General features: G+C 43.9%; 1 protein-coding gene across 1 annotated transcript in view; it reads left to right on the top strand.

The window, feature by feature from the left end:
• Window positions 1–16,398, top strand: part of LOC109911064 (pleckstrin homology domain-containing family G member 3) — a gene marked incomplete at its 3' end in the record, with an annotated part of 46,115 nt that overhangs the window by 6,813 nt on the left and 22,904 nt on the right. The window lies entirely within an intron of this gene.

Consider the following 16,398-nt stretch of genomic DNA (forward strand, 5'->3'; position numbering starts at 1 on the left):
AGGCCCGAAACGTCAGCCTTCCGGCTCCTATGATGCTGCTTGGCCTGCTGTGTGTTCATCCAGCTCTACACCTTGTTATCTCAGATTTTCCAGCATCTGCAGTTCCTACGATCTCAAGCTTTATAATTGCCCAGTTGGCTATTCCTCTCACTGTTCATTTTCTGCACACGATCCAAATATTTTATACACCTAGAATTTAGCTTTAATCCAATTTGGCACCACCAGTTTGTGTCGCAGTTCTGTTTGCCCATGTGTCAGGGGTCTTAGGATAAAGAAAGTGGGGGAAGATGTGATTATATCATCATTCTGTGTGTAACTCAATCCTTACAGCAGTAAAGAGAATAAGAGCGTGCCTTAATATAGCCCATATCATGACCTAAGGATGGTCCTTGGCTCTTTACAGCCAATTAAGTATATTTGAAATAATCATCAATCAAGTGCAGGATACCCTGTGCTAACCAATGTATGCATAGCATGATTCCTTAAAAAGCTATAAAAGATAGCCAGATGATCTGACATGTTGGTTGAAGGATATGTATGAGTCAGGACCCAGAACTCTCTTGCATTTCTTTCAAATTCTACTTTGGACTCTTTCAAGAGCATCTGATTAAATGTCGGTAAAAAATCCTTGGTTAAATAACTCGCCTGAGAGATGGCGCCCCTGACAGTGCAGCTTTCATTCTATGTACCGAACTGAGGTGCCAGATGAGGTTGTGGGCATAGGGTCTCTAGAGTTGGAGCTGGACTTGAACCCATGTCTCTGACTCCGGGCAAGAGCACCACCATGACCGACAGCTGTACCCGAGCCCAGTTCTATGTGGGGTTTGCTTCCTGCTCCAGCCTGATCCAGACGGTGAACTGCTTATGGAAATTTCTAAGATCACTTTAAAGGTCCAATCCATTGTCACTGTCTTGTTTTATCAAGGGATATCTGTGGTCTGTTACCGCAGTTAAGGTTTTCCTAAACACTCTGTTTGCAGTGTTGGCATTTACGCTTCAGAAAAATGCTGACCTTTGACATGAAAAGCTGCAGGAGGACTGGTTCTTTTAACTCTGTATCTGATTCTTCAAATATTGTACAAACGCTTGAATGCAGTGGCTTTTATTATATTCTGTTGAGGCCATTAGTTTGCATCAGTAGCACAGCCTCGTAGTTTAGATTGGCACTGCACTTTGGACTTTGTTTAAACAAAGACTTTATTATATTGAGTGCGATACAGCACGTTGAGCAGGAATGCACCTTGGAGAGGGCGCAGAGGAGATTTCGAGAATTTGTTGAGAGGACAGAGAATCTGGTTTTATTCTCCTTCAGAGTACGTTAAGGGAAGATTTGGAAGAGGCATTCAAAACGCTGAAGGTTTTGGTGGAATAAGGAAGGAGAAACTTTTTCCACTGACAGGAAAGTTAGTAAACACAAGAATCAGACACAAAAGCTTCAAAGGGAAAATGTGAAGAGGTTTTCTTTATATGCAGTGAGTTGTTGTAATTGAAATGCAACACTCGAAAGGCTGGTGCAGGCAGGTTCAATAACAACTTATAAAGTGACATTGGATAGATTCTGGAAAAGGGTTACGGGCAAAGAACAGGGAGAGTTGAGTAGTTCTTTCTAAGGGTGACCCAAATGGAATGGATCAAAATGCCTCTTTTGTGCTGTATTGTTCAGCAAATGTCCCTGAGTATTTCTGGTCAGGCTCACCTCTATAAACTCCTCTACTGTTGCTTTCTTCTTTCAATTTCCTTTTTCTGACATAGAAAGCTTTAAATTATTGCAGTTGCCCTGAGAGGAAAAACCTGGTGACTCAGGAATATCCCTGAATATGGAAGATCATTGCAAGGATCTTGAACATAACCAGCAGAGATGCAGAGGGGCCAAATGCCTCTTCTGTACCAAAGTTTTCTGTGTCTATAAAATGGAGGTGAGGCGTGTATTAAGAGAATGGTTTTACTCTTGAGTGAACTGAACAGTTTGGAGTGAATCTACTCAATAGTGTGAGAAAGGTCTCCTTTTAGAAGTTAAATGTGTCTGAACTTTTTGCAGTCCCTGGTGCATTGCATTCATGTTACACCAACTGTTGACAATAGTTTGTCCTGGAACACTGATGCAACCTTTGGCGAATCCCAATAAAGAAATGAAAGGTCCACGTTTATAAGTCCACTAAAAAGCTTCACAGTCAGTGAAGTGTAGCCGTTGCCATACGATAAAATGTAGCAGGTCATTTATACAGAGCAAGATCCCATATTGCAATAATGTCTAGAACCTATTTTAGCTGTTGGTTGAAAGATTAATATTAATCAGCTAACAGGGAGAGGTTGTCTGCTTTTCTTTGTAGCAGTGCCTCGAGATCATTTACATCCAGCTCAGAGCCGCATCTGAAATACACTACCTCCTGACAGCGCAGCGTTTCCTCAGTACTCCACTGGCAGTTTCACCCTGGATTTCAGTCTCTGGAGTAAGACTTGAATCTACTATATTTTGACTCCGAGGCGCTGTTGACTTGAGTGAGGTAGCAGAAGTCGATGATTGAAACAAAAGCAAGCCGGCATATTGAGAAGTACATGAGCAAGAGCAGCAAATGGCTCCTTGTCTTAACCATGAACCGTGAATCCTTGTGATTTTGTGGCGACCTTCAGGCATTTGCAAAGACGCAAACACAATGGGATTGATTTAAGAGGGGGGGAAATTGTCAGCATCTATAGAACCCCTTGGTGAGTAGAAACCACTGGGATTGCAGTGGGGAGGGGCTGCCTGTGGTTGAAGTGAATTCTGAGCTATCAGACTGCTCCAGACATCAGGGTTTAAACATTAACATGTGGCAAACTGGTGCCCCAGAGAGGTGCAAATCATTCACAAAGCCTCAGGCCTAGGAACGCCCCTCGAGCAATTGTGCCTTACCACAGAGGTTATCAAATTTAATATTGTCCAGTCTCTGGCTGGTTGTGGACTATTTTGTCTCTTGTAAGGTTAGTTGGAGTTTCCCATGGTGGATTGCATATGTATTGAAGCAGTTCAAGTTGGGTGAGATTGTAATTTTATATCTGAACTGGGCCTCAATTTTGACAAAATGTATGCTAGGCCGAGCCAGCTCCACGATTAAAGAAGGGGGGAAGGGATTGGGTGGTGCACTGGGATCGATTGAAGGATGGCAAATCTCCAAGACTTCTCTGGAGTCTTCAGCAACCTTGGGTTCATCTTGCAAGGAGAAAAATCATTCTTAACAATGCAGAAATTTAATTTCTTCTTCCTTTTTACTTTCAAAACTTCTTTTGTTTACGAGTTACGCCCCAATTCCTTCGAAGGTAATTAGAGATGAGCAACAAATGCTATATTTGTCAGCAATGCTGCACATCTATATGAAAACACAAATATTGAATAAGGTGGGGAAGTCAACAGGCAAAAATCGTTTCACTGGGTTACAAGGTGTAATTGACTTAGTGAAGGCAATGAGGATGAACACTTTGAACAAGCAATGGCAAAGTCAGTGGTAGGCTGGGGTGGTCAGAGACGAGAGGGTCGTGAGGTGATACCAAGTGCATGTTGGCAAACATGGGGCACTGCTGGGGTGTGGACCCAGACTGAACGCCTGAAAGTCTCTTTAGCTACAGGATATCAATTGGGTTTGACCAGCTCTTGACGGAGTGTTGGCTGATGACGTACCACTTTTAATTTGGCTTTGAAGTAAAAGCCACATTGGGTCGAAGCGATGTTGGTGTTTTAGTAGGGAGGGCAAGGGTCAATTTTAACCTCCCACTCTTGTATATAACAGGGTTGCAGTGGCCTGATATTGGGAATGGAAATCTTACTGCAGCCATTAATACCAGCGATGTAGCTGGTTGGCGCCGTTTTGAAAGAGGGCTCATGACAGGTGCTCAAAGCAGCCACCTATTCCAGACCAGTTTTAACACCGAAATCAGATTCCTGTGGCATTTAGGATGCTAAAATCACCTTCGGTATGAAATGCTCGGAGCCTCAAAGTGGACATGAGGAGTGTCAGGTCAGCCATGATCCTATTGAATGGTGGAGCAGGTTTGAAGGGCCAAGTGGCCTACTCCTGTTCCTATTTCTTATGTTGTTATGTGCTCACTTCTACACACATCCCAGGCAATGGAGACATGCCCACTAGTGGTTTCAAAATAAAATCAAACTTTCCTGATGATGAGTTTAAAAGATTTGGGTTGTGTTTGTAAATTTTCCAATAGACTTTGCGGTGTAACTTTGCCCAGTCGTCTAAGTTTTGACAGTTTCTGGCTCCTCCAAGTCAGAAAACTGATTTGCAGACTCCATTTTTTCACATTTTACAAGGTAGCATTTCCCTACGCATTTGTTATAAAGCTTGAAAACAGAGCCTGTGGAGCAGTAACTGATTGTCACCTCAGGATCTCCAGTCACTCTCGTTCACAATGCCCCTTCGGTTTACCAGGCTAAGGGCAGTCCAGCTGTGATTTTTATACCAGTCTCTATCAGGCAGTGAGCTGCTTTGGAAAACCTGTTTTGAGAGTTGGGAACCTGGTTCCTGCTCAATATTTCTCCTTTGGTGTTCGTTACGCAACACCTTGGTATATGAGTTTTATGCAGGTGTTATCTGTTTGACCTGAAAAGAGTTCCTGCCTGTCATGTTTTTTTTTCAGAAGCTGGTCAAAGGAGCAAATAAAACCTTTGTGTGTGACTTTTTCAGGTTCGCCCCTCAAAAATGGGAAACTTGCTCTGAGAGGTCCGTTCTTTGGAATGGGTAGCAGTGGAAGTGCTCTTCTGCATTTGACATAGTCATCATGGCACAGAAAGAGACCATTTACCTATTGAATCTATGCTGGAATAGAAAGCAGCAGATTATTCAATTGGAAAGAGATTGAAGAACACTGAGCTACAGAGAGGTCTGGAACATGAATCATAGCAAGTTTATATACAGGCAGTATATAAGTAATTAGGAAGGCAAATTAAATATTGCATTTATTGTGAGGGAATGGAATGAAATGACGTTTTGCTACAACTGTATGGCGTGTTCATGGGACCACATCTGAAGTGCTGCATACAGTTTTCGTCTCCTTACTTAAGAAATAAATAAGAGTATTAGAAAAGTTCAGAGTAGTTTTGCTTAACTGGTACCTGGGATTAATGGTGGATCTGGAGGTGATCTTTATTGAAACAGATAAAGTCCTGACAAGGTGGTTGCTGAAGGGATTTTCCATTTGTGGGAGAGCTTAGAACTCGGGGACACGAACAGAAATTTCTGGAAAAGTCTCAGCAGATCTTGCAGTAGTCGTGAAGAGAAAGCAGAGTTAGCATTGCGGGTCCAGTGATCCGTTTTCAGAACTAGGGTCACAGGTGCTGCCGGACCTGTTGAGTATTTTTCCAGTGATTTCTATTTTTTTTGTTTCTGATTTCCTGCATCGGCAGTTCTTTGGGATTTTTAGTTTTGGAATTAGGTGACATGATTTAATAATAATGAGTCTCCCATTCAAGAGAGGGAGAGATGAGGAGAAATATTTTCCCTGAACGTCATGGGTCTTTGGAGCACACTTCCTTAGAGAGCAGTAAAGGCAGGGTCACTGTTTATTTTTAGGGCAGATGTAGATTGACTCCGTTGCCAATCACAAATCGATAGTTATCGGACGAAGGTTGTAAATGTGGAGTTGGAGTCACAATCCGATCAGCTGTAATCATGTTGAATGGCAGAACAAAGGCTGAAGGGGCTTTGGATGTTGGTATGTTGTCTCCCTGTGGAACGACCTGGTAGATCCCATTTGTCCTCTCTTTTATCCTTGTAATCTGCAAATTTTGTAGAATCCCTACAGTACAGGAGAGGCCGTTCAGCCCATCAAATCTGCACCGACCCTCCAAAGTGCATGCCACCCAGACCCACACCCCCACCTCCAACCTGCCTGTAACTCTACATTCCCCATGGCTAACCCACCTAGCCTGCACATCCCTGAACACTGCGGGCGATTTCCCATGATCAGTCCACCTAGCCTGCACGTCTTTGGACTGTGGGGGGGGAACCGGAGCACCCGGAGGAAATCCATGCAGACACAGGGAGAATGCGCAAAATCCACACAGACAGTCGCCCGAGGGTGGAATCGAACCTGGGTCCCTGGCACTGTGAGGCAGCAGCAGTGCTAACCACTGTGCCTCCCTGGGAAAATAGCCATCCCCTTTCCTTTTCGGATTTGTTTCCAGCAACTTCGATCGGAGGCCGACAGCGCTCGACTGCAGAAGGTTATCATTCTGCCAGGACTACACACCTCTTGCTCTGCATGAGCCGGCGATAGCATCGATGGCTCAAAGGGTAGTGCACTCCCATCTATGATTCCGAGAGTTATGCGTTCAGTTCCCACTTGGGAGACTTCAGCATGTCATTTAGGCTGGCACTGTCAGTGCTCTACTGAGGAAGAGCTGCACTGTTGGAGAGACTCCTTCTTTTGCACAAGCTCAGGTTTTATCAGATGAGGCCATGGGAGAAGAGCAGGGAAGCTTTCCCCCGGTTTTGTGGATACTTGTGCTTCAACCAGGCCACCTGGTCGATGTCATTCTATTGCTTTGTGGGATCTTGCAGCGCACAAAGTCAGCTGCCAAGTTGCCTGCTTTATAAACAGGGCCTACGCTTCATTGGCCGTAAGGAGCTCTGAGACCTCCTGAGGCTGGGACATGAGCTGCACAAAAGCAAATCCTTTTCTTTCTAGGGTACCTCATCGCTCTGGTGCTGTGCCAGTGGGTATTGCCGGAGAGGGTACTAGCTGCACCCAGGAACTCCTCCTCTGCCCAGTTTACAAGGGGTTTTCTAAATATGCGAGGTAGCGGTGACAACGAGAAACCCCACTGGCCAGGGTTTCAGTAAGTGGAGGTTACAGGTTTAACATCATTGGAAAGATGTTAATGCCATTGGGAGAAGGGGAGAATTGTTTGATGCAGAGTTACAACGATTTGGCATGTGCTGCCTGAAATGTTTGCGAGCAAGTAACTTTCAAAAATAAATTTGCTAACTGTTTGAAATGGGGAAAATATGCAGGCCTCGATTTGGATCAGAAAGCCTCTTCAAAGTGCCAGCACAAAAGGCTTAATAAGCTCCTTTTGCACTGGAAGATCCCATGAGCTTGTCAGGTATTCAGAGGTTGGGTTAGTGGAGAGGTGCACATAAGGGAACTGGTACAAAAACACCTGAAAAGTCAGCCCGAAACAGGAAGCACGGGTATCAGCCTGGGAGCAAAGACCTGTGACTGCCATAGGAATTTGCTCTTTATTTTTTATACAAGGTACGAGAGAGAGAGACCCTCCCATTGGCACCAGATCGAGGCCAAAGTGGATTTGGGCATTTAGCCAACAAAACCTCTCAAGTACATAGCGACTATTTCACTGGGCAGCTAGCCAAGTCTGACAGGAACTCAAAGGCACAGTAATAAGGCAGCGTTTTGGCAATAATGTAAAATTCCAATGACTTGCATGTCAATCCAGATCTAGTCAGTGAGACAGAAATCAAGACTCCTTTCTTTGTGGATTGAGTTTATTAACTGTTCAGTCTTACAGCTCTTTCCAACCACCAATTCCATATGCTTTCAACTGTAAATCCACAATCTGACTGTCAATGTTGGCAAAACTAAAGCACAGATCATTGACTTCAGAAAGAAAGGTAGAGAACACGCCCCCATCTTCAACAATGGAACTGAGGTTGAGAAAGTGGAGCATCAAGTTCCTCAGAGTGACGATAACCGACGACCTGTCCTGGATTTCCCACGTACATGCGATAGTCAAGAATGCACAACAGCAACTCTTCTTCCTCAGGCGGCTAAGGAAATTCAGCATGTCCATAAACACCCTCACCAACATTTACAGATGCACCATTGAAAACGTACTGTCCAGGTGCATATGGCCTGGTAAGTCCCAGGACCGTAAGAAACTACAGAAGGTGGTGTGCACAGCCCAGACCCACAGAAGCCAACCTCCCATCCATGGACTCTACTTACATGGCCCGCTGCTGCAGAAAGGCGGCCAACATCATCCAAGACCCATCGCACCCTGGTAATGTTCTCCTACAACCTCTTCCGTCAGGCAGAAGATACACAAGCCCGAGCACATGCAGCACTAGCAGGTTCAGGAACAGCTTCTTTCCAGCCATTATCAGACTGCTGAATGGACTCTAACCTCAAATAATGTAACCTGTATGCCTCTTAAGTCTTTTTTGATCTGTAATCCTTTACTTGCTGTGATCTGCCTATACTGCTCATAAACGAAGCTTTTCACTGTATTTCAGCACACATGACAGTAAATCAATCAATCAGACCACTAATTAAACCATTAACTCCCCACAACCTGTTTCATTATTTTTATATTTACCAATTACCCCTCTTCAAGTAAAATGTTTGATGACACATAAAACAATCGTTGATCAAACCTAATTAAAATTCAAAACTGAAAGAACTGTGGATGCTGGAAATCAGAAACAAGCATAGAAATTGCTGGAAAAGCTCAGCAGGTCTGGCAGCATCTGTGAAGAGAAATCAGAGTTAACGCCTCGGATCCGGTGACCCTTCCTCAGTACACCGGACTTGAAACGTTAACCCTGTTCTGAGGAAGGGTCACTGGACCCGAAACATTAACTCTGATTTCTCTTCACAGATGCTGCCAGACCTGCTGAAGTTTTCCAGCAATTTCTATGTTTGTTTAGTTTCAATTCGAAACAATTTAGTTTTTGTTTTCTGTATCTTACCTAAACGTATGTCAGTGACAAAATTCTGCCTTCACATTCCATATAATAACATCATCCTTCAATATTCTCCCTTCTTTCTTCAAATCTTAAGAAAATTATAACGTTGTTAACCATAAAGTGATCCAACCAAGAATTGATATATTTTATGTTGTTATAACTCCTCCTACCACCAGGTGTCCCTCCTTGAGGATCTTGACTCACTTTATTTCGGAAATCTGTATTCTTTGCCAACATTTCCTTAATGCTAATAAGTTCAATCCTCAAACTTTTTTGTTTAACGGCACCCCATGTCAAATGCATATTGTTCCAATGCGAACAATAATATAACATTCTACGGTGAAATTTTTCTCAGATTTCCTTTGAACTGTTGGATGAATATAGCCCTGTATGGATAGCTTCCATTGGTATGAATCTTCCAGAAGCCATTGTACTTTTAACAACCCCTTTTGTTTTCCTGGCGTCTCAGGTCAAGAGACAACATTTGGCGTTTTTTAACTCCAAGGTTGTGATAAACACTCTGGACATGAATAGCCATCTGGAAGATTGACGTGTCTGAACAGGGTTAGGTTCATATCTCTTGGGTCACCCAAGTATGGAAATTTGTGCACCTTACTGAAGCTAATTCCTTTTAATATTTCATTTAGTCTCAAAACTCTGTCAACAATGGCATGTTTAATCAGAGTGCTCTGTTTGAATATGTTGTAACTGGTATTGGATCTAATTTGAATCCACAATCTATTTAACTGTCCTAACAAACTTCCCAACTGGCCTGCACCCCAACAGTTTGATTGCCCAGTCGTAAAATGACCGTTTTCTCATTACTATCTACAAGACACCACAGTGGCTCAGTGTTTGGCACAACTGCCTCACAGTGCCAGAGCTATGAATTCGATTCCAGCCTCAGGCGACTGTGTATGGAGTTTATTCATTCTCCCTGTGTCTGCATGGGTTCCCTCCCATAGTCCAAAGATGTGCAGGTGAGGTGGATTGGCCATTCTAAATTGTCCCATAGTGTCCAGGGATGTGCAGGCTATGTGGATTGGCCTTGGGAATTACAGGATAAGGTGGGGTGGGTCTGATTGGGACACTGTTCAGAGCATGGATGTGGACTCGATGGACCGAATGGCCTATTTCCACACTGAGGAATTCTATGAATACTAGGGGACATACCTTTAAGGTGAGAGGAGAGAGCTTTAAGAAAGACATGAGGGGCAAATTTTTGTATAGAGGGTGGTTAGCGTGTGGAATAAACTATCAGAAGAGAGGATTGATGTGGGCACAGTTACAATGTTTAAAAGACACTTGGATAACTACATGAATAGGAAAGATTTGGAAGAATATAGGCCAGGAGCAGGCAGGTGGGACTAGCTTAGTTTGGAATTATGTTCAGCATAGACTGGTTGGACCGAAGGGTCTGTATCCATGCTGTATGACTTTATAACTCCAATTAGTTTGGAAGCGATGGCCTGGTGTTATTATCACTAGAGTATTAATCCAGAAACTCAGCTAATGTTCTGGGGACTTACGTTTGAATCCCTCTGTGGCAGATGGTGGAATCTGAATTCAATGTTTTTTTTTATAAATTTGGAATAAAGAATCTTCTGATGACCGTGAAGCCATTGTTGATAGTTGGAAAAACCCACCTGGTTCACTAATGTCCTTCAGGAAAGGAAACTGCCATCCTTGTCTGGTCTGGCCTATGTGTGACTCCAGGCCCACAGCAACGTGGCTGACTCTCAACCACCCTCTGAAATGGCCTAGCAAGCCATTCAGTTGTACCAATCACTACGAAGTCTCAAAGAACTGAAACTGGATGCACCACCCAGCATTGACCTAGGCACCAGAAACAACAACGGCAAAAACAGGCCTGTTGCCCTTGCCAAGTCCTCCTTGCTAACATCTGGGGGCCGCTGTCAAAATTGAGAGAGCTCTCTCACAGACTAGCCAAGCAACAGCCTGACATGATCACATTCACAGAATCATACCTTCCAGACAATGTTCCACATGCCGCCACCATCACCATCCCTGGATATGTCCTATCCCACTGGCAGTGGTATACAGTTGTCCCGGGAGTTGTCAACATTTACACCGGATCCTGTCTCATGGCTTCACTTCAACGTGGGAAAGGAATCCTCCTGTTGGTTACCATGTACTGTCCTCCCTCAGCTGATGATTCAGTACTCCTCCATGTTGAACAACACTTGGAAGAAGCACTGAAGGTGACAAGGGGGTGTAAAATATACTCTGGGCAGGGGATTTCAATGTGCATCATAAAATGTCAGCAGCACAGTTGATCGAGCTGGTGTGGTCCTAAAGGACATAGCTGCTAGACTGGATCTGTGCCAGGTGGTGAGGGAACCAACGAGAGGGAAAAACATACTTGACCTCATCGTTACCAATGTGCCAGCTGCAGATGCATCTATCCATGAAATTTTCAATAAGGGTCCTTGTGGAAATGAAGTCCTGCCTTCACATTGACAATACCCTCCATTGTGTTGAGTGGCACTATCACCGTGCTAAATGGGACAGACTTCGAACAGATCGAGCAACTCAAGACTGGGCATCCATAAGACGCTGTGGGGCATCAATAGCAGCAGAATTATACTCCAACACAATCTGTAGCCTCATGGCCCGGCATATCCCCAACTCAACCATTACCATCAAACCAGGGGATCAATCCTGGTTCAATGGAGAGTGTACGAGGGCATGCCAGGAGCAGCACCGGGTGTGAAAAAGTGAGCTGTCAACCTGGTGAAGCTACTAAACAAGATTACTTGCATATGAAATGGCATAAGCAGTAAGTGATAGACAAAGCTCATACAGTATATGTTTTTCCTTTGGTATTTCTTGCAAATTGTCCTTATGAGTGCAGGCTGAAAAGCTTTGATAAACTATCTTTTTCCAGCAATACTGTTTTCCTTCACTGTACATTATTGCAGACTAACTATTTAATTTCCGTATCTACAAAATGCATGATTAAAATGCATTTTTCTTGTCTCAAATTTTCAAGTCCATTACTCCAACTTTGATAAAGTCTCTTGAGATTTGGAGACTTATATGGTGATGTCCTCCCATTTGTTTTTACATATAATGTAAAGGGAAAGTCAGTACAGTCCCAGTGTAGCATAGGGTGGCTTTATGGTGGGTCACCATGCCTCAGGTGAGGGGGACAGGTTGAGAAGGAGAGTCCTTCATGGTGACCTCAGCTGGAGCAAGAATTGAACCCATGCTGTTGGCATCACTCTGCATTGCAAACCAGCTATCCAGCCAAGTGAACTTAGCAACGCCTTTATATCACATCTCTTCTGTGAGTTTAGTGTATTCATTGTGCCTTACTCCCATGCTGTTTGCTACGATTGTTAACCTGTGGGAAGATGGATGAGGAAACAGCCAATCTGATTCTAAGATAATTAGACTTTTGTCCTTTAAACTCCTATTTCCTGCTGCCAAACAACCCAGTAGTTTGTTTAGAGATGCTAAGTCTCTGCAAAGAAATACAGTAATGACCAGGTTGTGTAAACAGTAAATTCACTGACTTTCCAAAAGCAATTGTGTACCATGTCCAGTTTGATTTGAGCCTTTTTCACGGAGAGCCTGCTCCAACAGCAAGGGTAAGGGTATTTCACTTGACAGTACATGTTTGCTGAGAAAGTGGTTTGCCGATGTTATTTTACAGGGAGTCACCACTCTGTTGATTTCAGCATGCTGTCATCCCCAGACCTGAAGCAGGTAGGACTATCGGATTCTCTTGATGAAAACAAGATACTGCTGGAAATCTGAAAACAACACGAGTGCTGGAGAAACTCGAAGGTCTGGCGGCATCTGGGGAGAGAATCACTACAGTGTTGGAAGCAGGCTGTTCGGTCCATCGAGTCGAAGAGCATCCCACCCCCCTACGCTATCCATGTAACCCTGCATTTACCACGGTTAACCCACCTAACCTGCACATCCCCGGACACTATAGGCCACGGAGCATGGCCAATCCACCTAAGCTGCGCATCTTTGGACTGTGGGAGGAAACCGGAGCACCTGGAGGAAACCCACACAGACACAGGGAGAATGTGCAAACTCCACACAGTTGCCCAAGGCTGGAATTGGGCTGGCTCTGTGAGGCAGCAGCCCTAACCACTGAGGCACCATACCGCCCATTAGGAACAGAGTTAACACGTGCGCTGTGTTTGATACACGCTGCTCACTCTGACACATGCTCATTGAAAGATGAATACTCAGTTTTGAACAGAACTTAAATTCTGAAGGAGAGTCACACTGGACTCTGTTTCACTTTTGAAATAGTTATGGAAAAGGATAGTCCTTGTATAAAAGTTAAAGTTCTTAAGTGAAGTAGGGGAATTTTGATTGCATGAGACAAGAACTTTCAAAAGTTGATTGGATTAGATGGTTCGCAGGTAAAGAGACCATTGACAATTGGGATGCTTTCAAAAGTGAGATAACGAGACTTCAGAGACTTCATTATGTTCCCATTAGAGTGAAGGGTAAGGCTGGTAGATGTAGGGAACAATGGATGAATAAGGATATTGAGGCTCTGGTCAAGAATGAGAAAGAGGCGTATGTTAGGTATAGACAACTGGAATCCAGTGAATCTCTTGAAGAGTATAAGGGGTAATGGGGCAATTCTTAAGACAGAGGATGTTGCCAGGACTGGGGGGGTTTGAGTTATAAGGAGAGGCTGGATAGGCTGGGAATTTTTTCACTGGAGAGTAAGAACTTGAGGGGTGACCCTGTAGAGGTTTATAAAATCACGAGGAGCAAAGCTTTTTCCCTAAGTTGGCGGAGTTCCAAACTAGGGGGCATAATTTTAAAGTGAGAGGAGAAAGATTTGAAAGGAACCTGGAGATAACTTTTTCACACAGTGGGTGGTTCTTATATGGAATAAACTACCAGAGGAAGTGGTAGATGCAGGTGCAGTTACAACATTTAAAAGACATTTCTGATAGGGACATAAATAGGAAAGATTTAGAGGGATATGGGCCAAACACAGGTAAATTGGACTAGTTTAGTTAGGGAAACTTGGTCAGCATCAACAAATTGGACTGAAGGGTCAGTTTCTGTGCTGTATAACACTTCGCAGATGCTGCTAGACCTACAGAGTTTCTCCAGCCTTGTTTGTGTTTAAATTAAATTCACTTACCTTTAAACCTTATTATTTAAAGAATCTAATTTTAAATAAAAAAGAATGAGAAGGCCCAGATTCAAAGCAAATGAAGGAAAGGTCACGTGAGTGAAAGCTTTTTCTCCCAACGAGTAATTACAGTATGTTATGCATTGCCTGGAAACATGGAGGCGGGTTCAAGTAAGTCATTCAAAAAAGCATTAGATGATCATTTCAAAAGAAATGCAGGAATATGTGGGAAAAGTACAAAGTTGACACTAGTAATAGAATGGGTGCAGGCATGACGGGCTGAATGGCCTTCTAGTATAGTATAACAATGCTGTAACATTGTTACCAATTAACTCCACGCATTGTCGGCGTGCTCCACTGTTCAACACAGCACAATTACAAGGACAGTTACCTTCGGCTGCCTGATCAGTTTCACACTCTCGGCAGCTGAAGGTAAACAATAAATACAGCAGTTCCAATGGCGTTTGGGAGTGGAGCAAGTAAATGTGCCATTGTTTGTGAGACCATGAGGTGTAAAGAACGTTTGTGGCTGTCAGTTGTGTCAGAGACTGACGTTACGTGGGAATGTTAATGGAGCTGATGCACCATGAGAAGCATGAGCTGGGGCCTGTGACATTGCAAGCCCTCTGAAAACCCAAACTCATGATTCTAGACCATGGGAGATGGAACAATGTGGAAACAGCTTGGTGCAGCCCTTTAAAGGTCTCTTCCCCTCACTTCAGCTATCAGTCAGCTGTCATACTTACCTTCTGAGCCAAACGTTCACGTGCTCAGTTGCACAGACTTGAGGGTGTAATCCAGGGGAACTCTCTGGTTTAGGACTGAGGGACTGCTGCACTGTCAGAGGTGGCAGCAAGATGATAAACTGAGGGTGGCCTGTCTCCTTGATGTCCTGGTCACTACACATTAGTAATTGATCATTGCCTCATTGATGTTCGTGGACTCCAGCTTTGTGTAAATAACTATTTCCTGTACAAATGTCCTTAGGATGCCATGAATGGAGGAATATGAGAATCATTTTTGTGTGTGTGCCTCTGCCTGTGTGTGTACATACAAGGACGGCATAGCTGGAAGCAGTCCCAGGCAGGCCTACTCCATCAATTGACGGTGTCGACCTGTCTGTCTTGCATGTGGGCTCTCACGTGACCTTCACAGGGTGGAATGTAAGCACCATCCCATATCCCGCTCCCCTTACTTGGCACCTGAGCTTTGTTTGTGTCTTGTTTTCTATTCAAGTGCCTTGTTCGTTCAGAGCCAATGACGTGAGCTGACACACTGTTAACCTAACACTGATTCAGCATTGTCCATGGCCCGGCCCAGCCCTGTGCAATGAACTTTACTTGCACCTTATAGACCTGATAGCCTGGATTAAAGGGCAGCCTTGTTGGATTCCCCAGCGCTCTACATCCCTTTGTGGACAATGCTAAACCACTTGGCAGCACTAATACTAAACCACTCTGGTGCCATGTGAGTGAGTTCTAAGGTGCTGGTGCTGAGGTCCTTCACTGTTGTTGAAGTCAGAACGCAACTTCCTAGAGGGGCTAAAAGCAGGCTAGTTTTGTGCTGGAATATCTCCCTGGGAAAATTGTTCAGCACTTCACTTCAACAGGAACCACTTGTCCCCCTCAGTCAGTGTCTATGAATCCACTGCTTAATACACTAGACACAGAAGAGATCTTAGTTGGGATTCGAGGGCCAGGTTGTACCTGTACTGTTCACTCGCATTTCTCAATCATGAAACTCCTGTGGCCAATGATAAAATGAGTCTTCAATCACATGCAGTGCTACAGAATAGTGATAAGGAATCAGGATTAACTTCATGCCAGCTTTGACTCAACAGCACTACTTGCGCTGTCTTTCAGATGAGATGGTAAACAGTTAAGTCTCTATGACTTCTCAGATAGATGTGGAAGATCCCACGCATTTCAAAGACGAGCAGGGAAATTCTTCCCAATATCTGGTCCATACTCAAACCCCTGAACTGATATCTCTAACATTTCATTGCTGTTTGTGGGAGCTTGCTGTATACAAATTTGCTGCAAAATTGTTTCCTCCATTACAGTATTGTCTGTGCTCTAAATATGCTTCATTAGTTTTAGAGCGTTTGGGAGGCACTGAAGTTGTGAAGGGTGCTAAGTGAATGCAATTTATCATAGAATTCATAGAATCCCTACAGTGTGGAAACAGGCCATTCGGCGCAACAAGTCTACACCACCCCTCCAATGTAATGTCACAGTCACTGGCCTGAAGTTCCAGGTTCAAGTCCCACTTGCTACAGAGGTGTGTTAGAATGTATCTGTACAGGTAGTTTAAAAACGCTTAAAAGCAAACCTTTTTTTTTTAATTCTTAGTGAAGTAGAGTACAAGGTGGGCTATACCCTTAGATTGAACACCTTCTGGGACTTTCATTGGCTGCATTAATGAGAGTGAGTAAAACAAAGTGCCTCCAATGAGAGTCAGTGCTTTGTGGGGACATAACAAGCGCTTGCGTTTAAAGACAACATCTTTCAACATAAGGAGGTGAAAGTGGGCCACACTGTGCTTGAAAGGTCAGTGCTGAAG

This window comes from Rhincodon typus, unplaced genomic scaffold (assembly GCF_021869965.1).
Source record: "Rhincodon typus isolate 14 unplaced genomic scaffold, sRhiTyp1.1 hic_rhity00000658, whole genome shotgun sequence".
Lineage (NCBI taxonomy): Eukaryota > Metazoa > Chordata > Chondrichthyes > Orectolobiformes > Rhincodontidae > Rhincodon > Rhincodon typus.